The sequence below is a fragment of the Aotus nancymaae genome, unplaced genomic scaffold (assembly GCF_030222135.1).
Source record: "Aotus nancymaae isolate 86718 unplaced genomic scaffold, 86718_ANA_hifiasm-v0.15.2.pri h1tg000039l, whole genome shotgun sequence".
NCBI classification, from domain to species: Eukaryota; Metazoa; Chordata; class Mammalia; order Primates; family Aotidae; genus Aotus; species Aotus nancymaae.
In genome coordinates this window covers 2,168,934-2,186,832 of record NW_026988453.1, presented here as the reverse complement: position 1 = coordinate 2,186,832, position 17,899 = coordinate 2,168,934, and the positions used below count along the sequence as shown (strand labels likewise).

At 35.6% G+C, this 17,899-nt stretch overlaps 2 long non-coding RNA genes across 2 annotated transcripts in view; both read right to left on the bottom strand.

Moving 5' to 3' along the window:
- The window catches only part of LOC135268212 (uncharacterized), a 58,911-nt gene extending 54,250 nt beyond the window's left edge, over positions 1-4,661 (bottom strand). Inside the window, exon 1 of the long non-coding RNA XR_010336482.1 lies at positions 4,329-4,661. This is a non-coding gene — a long non-coding RNA (uncharacterized LOC135268212). The remainder of the gene's footprint in view (positions 1-4,328) is intronic.
- Positions 4,662-15,842: 11,181 nt separating this feature from the next.
- LOC105722020 (uncharacterized) overlaps positions 15,843-17,899 on the bottom strand; it is a 44,359-nt gene continuing 42,302 nt past the window's right edge. The window contains exon 4 of the long non-coding RNA XR_001108466.2: positions 15,843-15,922. This is a non-coding gene — a long non-coding RNA (uncharacterized LOC105722020). The remainder of the gene's footprint in view (positions 15,923-17,899) is intronic.

The following is a 17,899-nucleotide window of genomic DNA, read 5'->3' as shown; positions in this document are numbered from 1 at the left end:
ATTTGATCTTCTTTTCAATGAAGCCTTTCATGTTTTATTTGAGGAGAAAAGAAGAATTCCAAAACCCATGTGGGTTCCCTCTTCAGTCTAACATGTACTTTTCTGAAATAACAAATGTAACTGAGAAGCTTGCCTGGGTGGCATAAAAGAGTCAGTTAATTGGTAGTCAGCCTTTCTTTTTATAGTTGACTATATGTCTAAATGTTGATTTAGGAGAAAGATACGTTTTTACTAAAGAAAGCCCTATATGCTATATTAAAAGTGTGATGACTTTGCTTTTTTAAAGAATCCACAAGCCACACCCATCTTCTCTGAAAAGTTCAGGCTACCACGTGGCTTTCTAGTGTACAAAACTTCTTTCTTATTATATCTCTTTCCTAAGTTGATATTTGCACGTTGACCCAAACAGATTGGTCTAGCTTATACATCAGTGACAGTAACCTGTCATTTTCTTAGAATATTGTAACTTCATTGATTCTTATAACTTTTCTTCCTTTAACTCTGAAGTTTTTCTAAAAGCCCCTTTTTCTGGATTTTTCAGCTTAAAAGCCAACTTTTTGAATGAAGATTTAGGGACCATATTTCCAATAATGTTGCAAAACAGAGGCTCTTATAGCAGCATAAATTATAAATGTGAGATAATCAAATTTTCTAGAGAAACAAAATTCAGTATTTATAAAAATACCAATTCTCACATATTAGTTATATTTTAAAACTCTTAAAAAGTAATATTTTCTTTCATTAAATAATATTTATCATCAGCCCACCAGTCACTTGATTTTTAAAAATACCTTGATTTTCAATACTCTATTAAGCAATAAAAGTAATGGAGCATTTGAATCACATGCTTTCATTAAAACACAGACAATGTAAAATAAAATCTGTAATTGTAAAATTAAGGTGGTGGTCATGAAGTACTTTTGAAACTTCATGTGTTTCTGTATTGATTTTTTTATATTTGCAATAAAATACAGACCCATTTTAAGGAGAAAAATTACTAACGAGTTGAGAAAATTATTTTTAAATACAAATATAACTTTTGATGTTTCTTTTATCATTCACAACTTTATTGTTTCTCATGTGTTAGTTTTAAATTATTCATAAATGGCATAAAATATCAGCTTCAAAAATATAATGTATTGAAGATGAGACTCTCTCTCTCTCCATATATATACATATATATGTGTATATATGTATACACACACACACATATATGACACTTAAATAGCTGCTAATTCTGCCAATACAAAGATAGTTTTTCTCTAGTCTATCTTCTGTGTATAAATCAACAAATTATATATGGAATACATAATATCTCTTTATTATTCAAAAATCCTCATGGAATAGATATGACAATTTTATTTCTACTGATGAGGAAATAGGCTTAGAGAGTTTGAGTAATTGCCTAAAGTCACCTAGCAAATGAGAGAAAAAGTCAAAATGTTAGAGTTAGGAATTAAGCTACAGCAAGCCCTCTGTATCTTAACGTTCCACTCATTCCTCCAAAACATCTACTAAATGCCAGGCACTATATCTAAGCTGCTTACTTTTGGTTGGATGTGGCTGATACTCAACCAAAATAAATATACGTACACCTACATACACAAAGGATGACAGCTCAGATGAAAATTAAGCAGGGTGACATTATGGGTAATGACTGGAAGATGGCAACTACTTTCTGGTTGGTGACCAACAAATACTCCTCTAATAAGGTGATATTTAAGCTAAGATTTGCATGTCAAGAAGGAAATAAGCATAAGAAGATAGAGGGGGAGCAGCTGTGACCATAATGCAGAGGTAAATCTTCAGCTATTCAAGGACATTCAAGGACCAGAACGTTACTAGTATAGTGATCACACCCTGAGTTAGGGAAGAATGATCGGCATTAACATTACAGAGGTCGAGGCAGGAACCAATCAAGTAGAGTGTTGAGCAGCCAAGTAATTTGGTTTATCCTAAGTGTTGTGGAGAGATATTGGAGTGTTTTAAGTAGAAGAATGGCATAATCTGGGTTTCATTTTAAGTGGATGACTCTAGCTGTTCTGCTGGAAAGTGGATGTAGGAGGGGAAAGGAGATCAAATCTATATTCATAAGAATTACATGTGGATACTTATACGTGTAGATTCACAGAAAACTATAGGCATATTGAATTTAAGGCATTTACATTTTAAAGAATATACTCATTATAATGATAATCTTGAAATTATCACCTTGCAGAAAAGCACAAAATTAGAGTATATGCTTTAAAAATGTCCCATTCAATGAAAAGCTATTGAAAACAAATTTGTAGATTTTTTAAAGTATTTTAGCAAACAGCATTATGAAAAGTATGTTTACAATAATGTAGAATTCAATGTGTTGCTTTAAATAACGTGTGTTATGACTTTTTTGACAATAGCACTTCACAGGGTTTATGACTCATGCTTTAAAGTAATATTCCAAAATGACAACACAAATTCTAGCGAGTGAATATGTTTTTGATGTAGACTGATTCGATAGCAGTTTCTGAATGCTAATGGAATGTTTTACACTTAAAGGAAGCATATTAGGTACTAAAGCATTAATTTGTTCTGAAGCTTTTATTCCTTCTTTTATTTTTGATATTTTTAAGATAGAATACCACTTTTAAATCTCTGATCACAAAAGATCATTTTCATCCTATTCTTAGCACTTTAGAGGCATTTATCAAACACATTTGATGTGATACTTGGTCCTGCCAGGGTTATATAGTACAGATCTTAAAATGTTCTTTTTTAAAACCACAATTCTGCAAATAAATGATATTTAAATAAATGAAAATTTAGAAAAGTGTCCTGAGTCTTCATTACAACTGAGCAATTTTCAGAACAATTTTATATCTTTGATACACTGGTACTTACTGCTATTAGGAAATTAGTTAATTAGCATAGAACAAGGATAGAATAATCATAATTTCTCAATATAGACTGAACTAGTATATAAAGACACATTCCTAGAAGAAAACATGTATGTATAAATCTGCTTATATTATAATGGTATTACCATGTGTAATATTAAACATTATTCCACTCTCTTTACCGTTTAGCAATTCTTGTGAAAATACTGTTACGTTTCACATACAGCATGGATGTTCCACAAAGCATGAACACAGCCCTAGACTATCTTCCTGTTAATAGAAAATTCCTTTCATTTCACTTACTATTTTTATAGATTTTTTTAAGAATTAAACAAGGTTAAATTTTTTTGTGTGCTTTTATGTGTGTTAATGAAAATCATTCTGCCAATACAAGCGACACTTGTGAGTGTAGTAGATAGAATGTTCATTACTAATAGAAGACAAATATTGTAGACCCCGGAGAAGTAAAGCTAAGCAGCTTTTCTTTTATTTTAATAATAAGGCCCTCATAAAACCTTTAGAAAACTATTATCATTTACATAAAAATTAATTTCTAATTTTTTTCTAATATTATGTATTTGTATCATTCCTTTTGAATAACTTCTTACATTTCACAGCGTAAAGGAGTTGGAGCAGATTTTGAAAAAACAAATAATTAGAAGTTTGAGTCTATTTGTCTGCAGTGTTTACTAGTCTGATCAATTGCCCACTAAGCTTGTTATTTTATGAAACAGAAAGTTAGCATATATTTTAATTTTCCCAGCATTGAAATATTTAGGCTCAAATATTTTATAAAATTTTATTCAGTAAAAGTGTTTACTGAGTTATTAACATATTCAAATCAATGTGTTGGATCCCTTGTTATTAAAGATGAATAGAATACAAATTCTGCCTTTTAGAAGGTTATGGTCTAAATGAGAAGATAAGCACCCAAAACAAAAATGGGACAGAAGTACATTCTTAGGAGCAGATCTAGTAAGGTGATGTTGGAGTTGAGAGATGGGACAGATTGCTTCCCAAGACATGAGGAAACATCTTAGAGTAATTGGCGTTGAGTTATAATAATATGTGGTAGAATTAAAATATATGATCACGTCAAGACCATCCTGGTCAACATGGTGAAACCCCATCTCTACTAAAAATACAAAAAAATTAGCTGGGCATGGTGGCGCGTGCCTGTAATCCCAGCTACTCAGGAGGCTGAGGCAGGAGAATTGCCTGAACCCAGGAGGCGGAGGTTGCGGTGAGCCGAGATCGCGCCATTGCATTCCAGACTGGGTAACAAGAGCAAAACTCCATCTCAAAAAAAAAATATATATATATATATATATATATGACCACATAGAGAAAGACTTCAGGGATAACGCAAAAGCAGAATGTACGTAGTAGTTTTCTATTGCAGAGTAAGAAATTATCACCAATTTGCAGCTTAATATAACACATATTTGTTACCTCAAACTTTCTGTGGATCTGGATGGAACCTGGGAAGGGCTTAGCTGAGTTCTCTGAGGTGAACAAGATTGCAATAAGGATTTGTCTGGAAGTGTAGTCTCATCTAAACCTCAACTGGAGAAGGATTCGTTTTTGTTGGCAAAATTTAGTTCCTTGCAGTTGAAGGACTGAGAACTTCAGAGTCTGGTTGATATTCCACTGGAGACCATCCTCAGCTTTCAGAGGCCACCCTAAGTTCCTTGTCACAATGGTCATCCAGCATACAGCCTACAACATGGCAGTATAGTTCTTTAAGTCCAGACAGGAAAAAAATAAACTTTATAAGATGATTACACGATCTTCTCTATGTAATCATTAACATGTAATCACATTACTCCTATCTTATCTGCTGTATCCTATTGGTTAGAAACAAGCCACAGGTCATGGTCATACTCAGGGACAGTACTATTCAAGGCCGTAAATATCAGGAGATGGGGATAATGGGGGCCACGATAGAGCCTATCCACCACAGGGTGGAAGGTCAAAGTTTTGGTTTAGCTGAAGGACACATGTGTCCTGTGACGCATGTACACAGGACATTCAGGTTGGAAAGGCAGTTCGGGTTCAGGTTGTGGAAAGAATTGCATGCCCTACACTGGAGTTGAACATTATATTTTACATACAAAAGGAAAGCATTGTTACATTTTTGAATGGTAGAGGAAACTTAATGGAAAGAGGCTTCAGAAAGTTTAATCTGGAAGTGAATCATAAAACGAATAAGGAAAACATAATTGGTTTAGGAATAAAAGTTAATGTATTAACTTGTGAAAGAATGAATTTAATAATGAGTGTTGTTGTAGAAAACATGACTGTAGAATTAGAATTTAAAATGAAACTTTTGTTTCTTAAACTGAATTACAAAAAGGAAGGGTGATCAGTAACTCACCAGTTCCTTACTAGGTCAAAATTACAGACTTCCCTTTATACACACGTGAAATGTAAGATGTTGTTTGGGAATGTCTATATAAGAAGGAAAGGTGGGTCCGTGAGACACTCGGGTGTGGAAAATGAGACTTCATACTCATCAAGGGGAAGAAAGGTGAACCTTGTAAACATAAGTTACCGTCTTTAAAAGATTATATATTTAAAAAGAATAACAGTGGTATGTCTAGGAAAATATTGGGTATGTATTATTTTGTGTACTTTAAAAAATTTCACTCTATTTACAGCACCATCAAATTAAAGAAAAGCTGATTTTTTTTCATTAGCTTCATATAAGGGAAGTGGAAATCAGGATAAAGAAATATGACAGATGGAAATAAATAAAGTTCACAATAAAGAGACACCAGAGAGAGATAATAGTAATAACCGACATTTTTAATCGAGGCAATTAGGAGGTTAGTAATAACCAGAAAGATATGTTGGAGAAAGAGTAGGTTTTAGGACCACAAGAAAAATATTAGTTTATATATGCTAAGTGTAAATGGTTTCCAGAATTGCTGCTGAAGATGTACAAAGCATGCCAGAACCCACAGGCAGTCAGGAGGAGAAAGGTGGATTCTTGGAAGTCATTAGGTAAAGGTGACAATTAAGAGAATTAGATTGAGCAAAGTTACCAAGGAAGTGAGTGTAGTGAGGGAAAAAAACAAAGACTATGAACAAATCTTTACAAAGTATCTGTATCTCAAAGATGGGATGAGAAAGCAGAATTGGAAGAACTTGAGAGAGAAAAACAGAAACAGTGATTCTAAAGGTATTTACAAATAACAGAGAAAGAGGAGAGTAGTAGCTCAAAGGAGAGAATCGTCTAAGTAAGAGTTGCAAAGGTGAATCTTTTGAGCGATCAGGCAACTATTGCAGCAAGCAAGTCTAAAGTAATAAGAAGACATGGGACAAACGCAAAGTGAAATGCATGTGACACACATAAATAACTGACTTTAAAAGACATACATATTTAAAAAACAATATTCTTATGGAAATACACTGCAGTCTTGAATTGGTCCACAGGTACCAGTTTGTGATCTCTAGTCCATAGTAACATATAATCCAGAGAAGATCAGTAGAATTAAGTTGAAGAAAACCACTGTTTTGCAAGTAAGAGTTTCTTGATCATCTCTTTGTGAGAGCTGTTTTATTAAATGGTGGAAGCAGAAACTGAAGTGTAAGATATAAGGAAAAAGAGGGTGATCAGGGAACAAAACCCTTGTCTGATTTTACTCTGTCACGTTGTCATGAAAACAGCCATGAGAAGGTTATGGCTGGTCACAGGCAACAGGGGGAATGACAAGGCGAATACAACAATCAGAACTGAGAGTGGGGTCAGCAGCGGTGGCCAAGGAAGCAGCAGTCCAGCCAAACCTATTGGATTGTATCTTGCTGGATTGTATCTTGCTGGTTTGCAGGCTACTTCAAAACCACTAACCATTCCACCTCACCAGCTTCCCCACAAGTTTCAAATACCATACAGATTTTCAGTGAATAATTTACCTTGGGAAGGCGAAGGGAAGTTATTAAAGGGTCAGTGGCTTGATCAGCTACTTGGATGCTGGAGGTTTGATTTTTTTTTTTTAGACAGAGTGTCGCTGTTGCTCAGGCTGGAGTGCAGTGGCACAATCTTGCTCACTGCAACCTCTGCCTCCTGGGTTCAAGCGATTCTCCTGTCTCAGCCTCCCCATTAGCTGGGACTACAGGCACCTACCACCACGCCTGGCTAATTTTTGTATTTTTTTAGTAAAGACGGGGTTTCACCATGTTGGCCAGGATGGTCTCCATCTCCTGACTTCACGATCCACCTGCCTCGGCCTTCCAGAGAAAGTGCTGGGATTACAGGCATGAGCCACCGCACCCAGCCTGACTTTTTATTCTTAGAAGACATGAGTCATGCACAGTTGTGGAATGGATGGGGACAGCCATGGTAAGGAATTGTATTCCAGAAACAAGAGGGCAGCTTGGTGGAATCAGGCCCTGGAGCAGGACCACAGGGACTGGATCCCAGGCATAGGTAGAGACATGAGCTTTTGAGATAGAAAATGGCACTCTGCCGTCGACAAAATTCAACAGCCCTTTATGCTAAAAACTCTCAATAAACTAGGTATTGATGGAACATATCTCAAAATAATAAAAGCTATTTATGACAAACCCACAGCCAATATCATACTGAACGGACAAAAACTACAATCATTCCTTTTAAAAACGCACTAGACAAGGATGCCCTCTCTCTCTACTCCTATTCAATATAGTATTGAAATTTCTAGCCAGAGCAATTAGGCAAGAAAAAGAAATAAAGGGCATTTAATTAGGAAAAGAAGAAGTCAAATTGTCCCTTTTTGTAGATGACATGATCGTATATTTAGAAGACCCCATCGTCTCAGTCCAAAACCTCCTTAAGCTGATAAGTAACTTTGGCAGAGTCTCAGGATACAAAATCAATGTGCAGAAATCACAAGCATTCCTATACACCAACAACGGACAAACAGAGAGCCAAATCATGAGTGAAATCCCATTCACAATTGCTACAAAGAGAATAAAATACCTAGGAATACAACTAACAAAGGATGTAAAGATCTCTTCAAGGAGAACTACACACCACTGATCAAGGAAATAAGAAAGGACACAAACAGACGGAAAAACATTCCATGCTCATGGTTAGGAAGAATCAATATTGTGCCATACTGCCCAAAGTAATTTATAGATTCAACGCTATCCCCATCAAGCTATCTCTGACCCTCTTCACAGAGCTGGATAAAAACCACCTTAAACTTCACATGGAACTGAAAGAGAGCCCACATAGCCAAGACAATCCTAAGCAAAAAGAACAAACCTGGAGGCATCGTGCTACCTGACTTCAAACTATACTACAAGGCTACAGTAATCAAAACAGCATGGTACTGGTATCAAAATAGAGATATAGACCAATGGAACAGAACAGAGGCCTCAGAAACAATGCCACACATCTACAACCATCTGATCTTTGACAAACCAGACAAAAACAAGCAATTAGGAAAGGATTCCCTGTTTAATAAATGGTGTTGGGTAAACTGGCTACCCGTATGCATGAAGCTGAAACTGAACTCCTTTCTGACACCTTACACTAAAATTAACTCCAGATGGATTAAAGACTTAAACATAAGACCTAACACCATAAAAACCCTAAAAGAAAACCTAGGCAAAACCATTCAGGACATAGGCATAGGCAAGGACTTCATGACTAAAACACCAAAAGCAATGGCAACAAAAGCCAAAATAGATAAATGGGATCTGATCAAACATAAGAGCTTCTGCACAGCAAAAGAAACTATCATTGGAGTGAACTGACAACCAACAGAATGGGAAAAAATTTTTGCAATCTACCTATCTGACAATTGGCTAATATCCAGAATCTACAAAGAACTAAAACAGATTTACAAGAAAAAAAACAAACAAACCCATTCAAAAGTGGGTGAAGAATATGAACAGACACTTTTCAAAAGAAAACATATATATGGCCAACAAACATATGAATAAATGCTCATCATCATTGGTCATTAGATAAATGCAAATCAAAACCACATTGAGATACCATCTTATGCGAGTTAGAATGGCAATCATTAAAAAATCTGGAGACAACAGATGCTGGAGAGGATGTGGAGGAAAAGGAACACGTTTACACTGCTGGTGGGAGTGTAAATTAGTTCCACCATTATGGAAGACAGTGTGACGATTCCTCAAGGATCTAGAAATAGAAATTCCATTTGACCCAGCAATCCCATTACTGGGTATATACCCAAAAGATTATAAATCATTCAGTTATAAAGACACATGCATACGTATGTTTGTTGTGGCGCTGTTTACCATAGCAAAGACGTGGAACCAACCCAAATGCCTGTCAATGATAGACTAGACGAAGAAAATGTGGCACATATACACCATGGAATACTATGCAGCCCTAAAAAACGACGAGTTCATGTCCTTTATAGAGATATGAATGAATCTAGAAACCATCATTCTCAGCAAACTGACACAAGAACAGAAAACCAAACACTGCATGTTCTCACTCATAGGCAGGTGATGAAAAATGAGAACACTTGGGCACAAGGAAGAGAACAACACTCACTGGGCTAGGTGGCGGGGTGGAGGAGAGGGGAGAGGAGGGGCAGCGTGGTGGGGCACGGGGAGGATGGGGAGGCTTAACACCGGGAGAAATGCCTGATGTAGGTGACAGGCGGGTGGGTGGGGGTTGGAGACAGCAAAGCACCATGGCATGTATGTACCTATGCAACAATCCTGCAGGATGCAGCATGTGCACATGTACCCTGGAGCCCAATAATAAATAGAAAGAAAAACCAAAAAAAAAAAAAAAAAGAAAGAAAGAAAATGACACTTCTTTTTCTAAGTCTGTAGAAGAAGGAAAGTGAATACCTGGAGTTAGGGATTCACCTGAAGTGGAGTGGAGATATATCAAATAAGCTCCCACTGGAAAGTTCTGGTCTGTAGTATCAGTATAATGACAGGAAACAGTGGGAAGAGCACTGACACAGGTGACCTGCGCATGCCTGTGTTAGGCGTTCAGTTTTATCCTGATGAAAAAGGTGTGGTCTTCAGGCTGCTAAAGAACAGTGGCTCATGTTTCACAGTCCACATGACTAATTTCATGCTCTTTGCTTGGGTTCAATCACTCCACAAATATTTACAGAGGTTCAATAATATGCTATTTCACATAGTTGTTCTAAAAATACTTTATTGTTTATTTTTCTGATTAGAAAAGTAATATTTTCTCTTTGTAAAGACCTATACAGAAGAAAAATGAATATAATATTATTTAATCGGTATTTCTTGAGCATGTACCATGGGTCAAACCCCATATGAGCAGTTAGACACACAATAGAAAACAAAACAGGCAGGATTTTGCTGTGTAAAACTTAAAATCTAATGGAAGAAACTAAATTCTATCCAGCTTCTCCCATCACACCCTCTCCAGGTAAACCCAATTTCATTTTGTGTATATTCTGCCAAATATTTTTCATATTTGATACACTTCAAATAGTGTTTATTACATTCTATAAACTATATTTTTCCTTTCTGCTGTGTAAAGATTAGGGTAGCTTCATGTGCATTCAGATACTAATTCTGAAGTTTTAGACAAGATGACCCAAAAAGGATGGCAAAGAAGGAACTTAGAGCTGGAACGGATTTCAAACAGGATCCATCTCTTTACAATCTCTCTTTGAAATCTTCTTACTCAAAGCTATATAATCATATAGGTGCATTTACATGAAGTAACACACATTAAGTAATTTAATAAATTTTGAGTGCCCGCTTTAAGCAAGATGATATTCTAAACATGGTTTGCTCACTAAAGCAAATTTCCAAGAAAACGTAATTTTTCTGAAACAAACAAAACCTGTAGAGAAGAGCAAAGAATAAGTACTTTTGCAAAATTCATATTCTCCAGTTTATAAAATAAGAATTCAAAAAAGAAAAAAGAAGAGAAAAATTTTCAAGCTAATCTGGAGTATCGGGAGGCAGATTTCTTGATTTTTCTGGCTGCGGTCATATATACTAACATTTTAGTTTTATTCGTCTAGATTATTGGAATAGTGGCTGTTTTAAAGGTACATAAGCATTTATATTCTCTGTCAGCTATCTCTGTAGGGAAAAAAGAATGTACACACTAGAGCACATGAAAAAATGCGTGCATGATGATAGAGTTTTACAAATTTATTTATTTTGGGTTGTTATAATCCTTTCACCCTTTATACTCGTTCAAACTCCCATTTTTTAAAAACATTCCTTCTACAGAGAACTGCACAGAAAATGTGACATTGGTGATTCTGCTTACTCTGCTACAGAAGAATGTAAGAAATAGTTATAGTGCATGTCACTATAATTTATGACGGGGCAGTGACAATAACGTAAAGACACAGAATAGAATCCAACTACCTAGCGTTAAGTAGTGGATGAGCTTGGAGCATATCATTTTGTTGATATTTCTATCTCCAACACTCAACAAATTATTGCCCCTGCAATTCCCTGCATTTTTCACTTCCTAGAAATGTCACATATAATCCAACATAAAATGGAGACCATTGGTGCACTTTTCACTCAGTTTGTTATTATAAGAAAGAGGTTTTAAGGTAAGAGCTAAAATATTCAACCCAATTCAACATTTATTGAATATCCAATATTATGGCTGCACTATAAGAAGGTACAGTAAATGCTGTAAGCAAGGTCTTAAATATATTAAAAAAAAAAAAAAATCAGAAAGAAAATGACTGCCTCTTTATGGGGAAGGGTGGTTGGGATTGAACAATTTCTTTCCCATAGGGCTCACAAGTCTCTTGCCTCTGTAGCATCCTTATGAGGGAAACCTAAGAGTCATAAATTAAGACTAAAATAACAAAGGAAAATAGGATTTAGGAAATTTTACCCCTAAGGTCCACCCTGCTGTAAAACAGTAAATATATCTAAATGTTCTGTTTTGTTTGCTGCCAGTGGAGAGGCTCATAGAGTTGGAGATGTTATCCCAAAGTGTTTTCAGATAGGATCTTGGTGGCATTTCAGTTTAATCCTCCCAATTCTTTAGAGGACCAACTCCAAATGTATCTTACAAGGCGTCAGTAAACATAAAGATTACTCCTCTGGGCCTTCCCTAACCAGATTTTCAGTTATTCTCAGACAGAAGGAAAAGTGGATCTGCCTTCAGAAGTCTGTCTGAAATTCAAAATTCTCTCCTGTTTGTGTTTAAAGAGTCATCTCTTAGGAACAGCAGCTCTCTCTGTTACAGCAATTCCTTTATTTATTCATTTGCTTACAACCAGCATTTGCTAACTGTGCATGAGGCCTACAGAAGACATCAAGGTATACAGGGCAATGTTACAGAGAATATTAGGAGGATGAACACATAAACTAGGAATGCCCAGACTAGACTTGAGCCATCAAGGAAGGAAAAACATGCTGAGACTGGAAACACAAAGAATCATGTCAAGTGTGTGTGTGTGTTTTCCCAGAAAGTTCCAAGCAGGTTGACAGAATATGCAGTTTCAGAGACAAGCGAAATTCCTTTAGAAAACTTGTAGTAACTTACAACCTTGTGTTATGCCACAATTTAAACATGAGGTGTGGCAGGTTTTACATAAGCTTTCTGCACGTGCGTCTAAAGAATGAATGCACAAGTTGAGGAATAACAAACCTTTGCTTCATAAACACGGGCTAATTTGCTTGATGTGGACAGAATGAGGGGGAAACTTGGATCCCTGAACATTGTTGTTTTTAGATTTCATCCTACTGAGACACTGACCCTGGCTTTTCCTGTGCAACTTCCTGTGTTACTGTCTGTGTGACATTTAGAAAGTTAGTTCACCATTGGAGCCTCAGTCTTGTCGTGTGTAAATTGGGAACAATAATCGTTCCTATCTTAAAGGGTGGTTGTGTTAAATGAATTAATACATATAAAGAGCTTAGGACATTGCCTGATATGTCTCCTTGTAAATGTTCTTTTTCTTTTTCTTTTGTTTTTGAGATGGAGTCTCATTCTGTCGCCCAGGCTGAAGCGCAACGAGGCGATCAGGGCTTACTGCAACTTCTGCCTCCCGGGCTCAAACGATTCTCCTGTGTCACCCTCTTGAGTAGCTGGGACTACAGGCATGTGCCACCACACCTGGCTAATTTTTGTATTTTCACTAGAGATAGGGTTTCACCATGTTGGCCAGGCTGGTTTCAAATTCCTGACCTCAAGTGATCCACCCGCCTTGGCGTCCCAAAGTGCTGGGATTCCAGGCATGAGCCACTGCACCCAGCCATGAATGTTAATTTTCATTATCATCATATATTAAAATTCCTGCAAAAGCGTGAAAAAGAAAAATTAACCCACTGACTTTGAGGGATGTATATTCTGATTATCCTTTACACTATGGAAAATAAGTTGTCTTTAATGAAACATAAAATGGTTCAACAAGAGCCTTCTTAGTAACACCAAACCAATGGTAACACAACGGACAGAGTTCGCTTTAAGTTTCCGAGATAAATTAAATCAAGTCCATTTTAAAATAACTAAAATGGATCTCTCTCTTTTTTGAAATAATACCATTCCCTAAGCCCAAAGGCCTAATTCTGCTTGAGAGCTGTTTTAAAATATGACCTATTTCTTTCAAGTTTCTCATTTTATTATTTATCCTCTTGGAGCTCCCAACTTTCAAATAAAAGTGAATGTATTTCTTTTAAATAAGAGGAGGTCTGTGCAGTGCACACGTCTAGATTCTGATAGTGCCAAGAGAATATTTTTTTTCAAAGCAACAGTTCATGTTCAGCCAGCGCCAAAACGGAACTTAAAGCTCAAAGGGTTTGACTAAATTTAGAAACCACGATGTTCAAGTGGTTCTAAATTTGACAAAGCCAACTAGAAGCTAACCAAAATCGTACATAAAATGATCTTTTTTATTATGACAACGGATTGGACACGATGTTATTATCCTAAATTTAGAAAAATCAGACCAATAACTAAAGATGAACAACTTAAGACTGAAAATGAAACAAATGTATTCTCATTCCGGAATAAGGAATTATAACATCTTCATGAATATTTTGAATGACTTTTCTGATATTATGAAGTTGAAAATATCAAAAGTACTGATCACATTAAAAAGAAAAAGAGAAAACTGTTCCTATCAAGTGTGTGGTCTCTATGGCAAAGCTTCCAATCTGAGTTTCGGTATTATCAAGAACAGCTGGTGTCTGGCATAGTTCGTAAAATGAATTTGAGTTGTCCACCTGGTTTTTCATCCCAAGCCTATATATTTCATACATAACATTACACAGTGATATGTTAAGCAAAATTGACTTAGTCCTTTTTCTGTGTCTGATTATTTTAATTGTGTGACATTTCTCATTCTTAAAGCATTGTGTTTTATTCCTAGAACATGCCTTTGCTTCATTCATGAGGCTACCATCAGGTACACTGATAAAAACCTGCTGAATTGTTTTTCCAGGGCAGAAATTTTAGGTTGAATCAGGAAAGGCAAGATTAACTGCTAACTTACTACAGTTGTACTTTGAAATTATAGTGAAATTATTCTTTTAAGAAATAGTGAAACAATTAAATGCATATGATGAAATTTTCTACTTTATTGTAAAATAAAGTATAGAATATAGTACATATTAAGTTTTAGCAATAGTGCTTTAAAAATAATAGTAATACGAGATTTTTACTAATGTCAAAGTTATCACTGGAAGTTAACTTTGAGTCAAGTTAAAGGTGAAAATCTTGCATTTTCTGAGAGAAAGAAAATTTCCATTTTTTCAAAATCACTTCATAGTCCAAATCGAAGTTTAAGAGAACTACTCCAGTTTCACTGGGTGTTCCACAGCCCTTCTACTGGCCTTTAGTGCAACTACCTAGATTTCCTAAGGTTCTCTATTAAAGTAAGAGCATTTTCATTTCGGACTTCCTGTGAGCGGGTCCACATAAACAGATAGCAATAGAAGCTAAATTTTAAAATGTTGAACCTTTTTCAATTAGATGACTTCTGATCAATACAGTCTCCGATTGTCATAAGACCTCAACTAAAATTCAAATTCAGATGTCAAAAAGGCTTAAGTAACCCTCTCTCCAGTCTCTGTAAGTATATATTAGACGTGGAAACCAAGAAAGTTTTAGATGAGGAAGATTATTCCATGTAACGGGAAAGCTGAAACCCTAATACTTCTATTGCGTATCTGCCTTACTTCGGAAAACAATTTCTTGCCATGTTCCATGAACATGAAAGCATCGGTAAATTACTTTGGATCATGAATTTGTACTGCAAACAGTAACAAGGCTCTGGTTTTCTGTTGGTTATTTATCTCCAAGTTCATCACACGGTATTTGAACAAGGCCCCAAGAGACTAAATTAAATCATATTGAGTAATTGAAGGTAATTGCAGATCATACTATACTGTCTACAGATAAATAAAAAAATTTTATTCGGGGATTAACCAAAGTAAGTTGATAGTTCTCTTTTCAGAAATATATATTTTTATTGTAAGGACTTAAAATATGCAGATAAGCAATGTATGACAATATGTCCAAAAATAACTAACATTAATATGATCTGGGGGTGTAATAATTTTATACATGTTTATAATTTGATTTATATTTATCCAACAAATCAGTTAGGATCCAATCAAGAGAGGAAAACCACAGGGTCATTTGAAGAAAGGAGTTTAGGAGATTTTTTTTTTTAACTGTAACAGAGGTTTGGAGTAATGGGGAAGTTGCAACAGGCAGTAAAATAATTTTAAGAAATATAGGAATAACAGATATATGGACTAGCCACTATCCCTGGAGTACAGCTAGAGATGGGCCAAGGGGCCAAGTGAGCACGCTGTGACCACCGGCACTCTGCTATTGCCCAAGGGAGGGAGCAACAGGGAAGTGGCTCGTTTCCATGAACGGCAGGAGCCATGTGCAAGAGAAGCCACAGGCTCCCAAGAGTGAGATTGGATGAGTGACTGAGTAAATGAATGAGTCTCATCTTACTTACCTGACATTTTTTATCAACCTTTAATTGATGATTTTCCTTTCCTCTTAGTGTTGTCTTCCAGGTCTTCTTCCCACTCTATACTCTCTCTGGGAATCTCTTTACATCCCACAGCCATTGAATCTTAAAAATAATACAGGAAACAATTGAATGAAATTTCCAAGAACTTAAGGATATAGATCGCTTTTTTCCCTAACATCTAGAACAGTACCCACCATAGTGACAATACCCAATAATATTTGCTAAATAAATAAAGAAAAATGGCACTGAAGAATCAACATAATAAATAAATATAAACATATTTAAAAGTATATCATTCTGAAATTATAGGACAATCCATATAAATATTTGATGCTAAAAACTTCTACAAAGAAAAAGAGGATCACATATGGGAGTTATAATGTTTAGACTTCTGAAAGAAGACTAACTCCAACCTAGAATTCTATGCTCCATTTAAAAAATTAATCAGAAGACAAAGATTAAGTAAAGCAACTTACAGACATGTTAGATCTAAAAATATGTATTTGTGATTCACCCTTCTGTGGGAAGATACACATCACCAAAATAATGGAATAAGTAAACAAGACATACGATTAATGGTAAATGATTACAACACAGGAGAGGTTGAAAAGAATTCAAAGAATTCCTGGAATAATGATGAAGGGAAATCCGAATACGTCAGCTATTCTGCAAGTCTAGAAAGCCCAAGGCTTTTGAGAGCATGAAGACAAAAAGCATGAATATCTCCAGGAAACACAAAAGGAACCAATGAATTCATGACATGTTACCCAGTGACGCTGACCAGAAGCAAACATAAACAAAACAATTTTTATAGGTGTTTTAGCGTTTGTAGCAATCTATGAAAAAGGAAAGAAAAAGGGTTATTTAGGTAAGGGTACAAATCTTAGTAAATGACTTGGTTCATAAGTGAACAATACAACACAACTTTTACAAAGTTGAGTGCTGAACACTGAAGTGGTCATTTAAATACAAATTCTGATATAATTTTATTGAGAGGAGGGAGAGAGGAGTGAAGGGCATTTGGTATCATGGTGCAAAAGTGCTAATTTTAATGTTATATAATAAGTGCTAATTTTAATGTTATATAATAAGTCATTGATAGCAGTAATACATACTATTTAGTAATAAGAAGGCTGAAGAAAGACAAAGGAATCTTTTTCTATTTTATTTTGGTAGATATTTTTATTTCTATTATCTCCCTCCTTTCAATAAACTTATATCCGAATTTGTATTTACATTACACTTCAGTATCTCCTCTCCCTCTTTTGTCCCTAGGGGTCAGAGTTTTTGTTATTATTTTGAGTTATTGATTTTTAAACAACTAACACATATTAGCTTTGGGGAGTTTTTTTCTTGTTGTTTTTGGGTTATTTTATTGAAAAAAATGGGATTAAGGAGCAGAGGATTTTCTATCTGAGACGATAACATGAGCAAATAAAAAAATATTTTGAAATACACAATTACTGGTTTCTAGGACTCGGATTCTGTCACTAACTGAACTATCGCAATATGAGTTCCTGCTGATTTTTCTATCATCAATCTCTCCCTTTAATCCTATCTTTCACAGAGTTTCCAAAATTATCTCCTAATCACAGATCTGCTCATTCACTTCCTTGTTCAAAAGCCTAAAACAACTACTGACTGACCATGTTAAACTCCTCCGTGTGACGTTTAAGGCTCTATCTAGTCTAACTCCAACCTAACTAGGGATAATTTCTTTATTAATCAATGTTATAAAGCTACATCCTAGCCGTAAAAGGTTATTTTCTCATCTCTAAATAAGACAATCCTTTGACATTTCCATCCATTTCTCTTTTGTTAATTTCGATAGGTTTTTGGGGCACAGGTGGTGTTTGGTTACATGAATAAGTTCTTTAGTGATGGTTTCTGAAATTTTGGTGCACCCATCACCCAAGCAGTGTACACTCTACCCAGTATGTAGTCTTTTATCCCTCAACCCTCCCCACCCTTTCCCCCACAAGTCCCCAAAATCCATTTCTTGGCCCAGAGTTCCTATCTTTTGCTCTTCCCTCTTTCACCTACCTTCTTTTCTATTTTTTTAATACACAAGATGGAAAG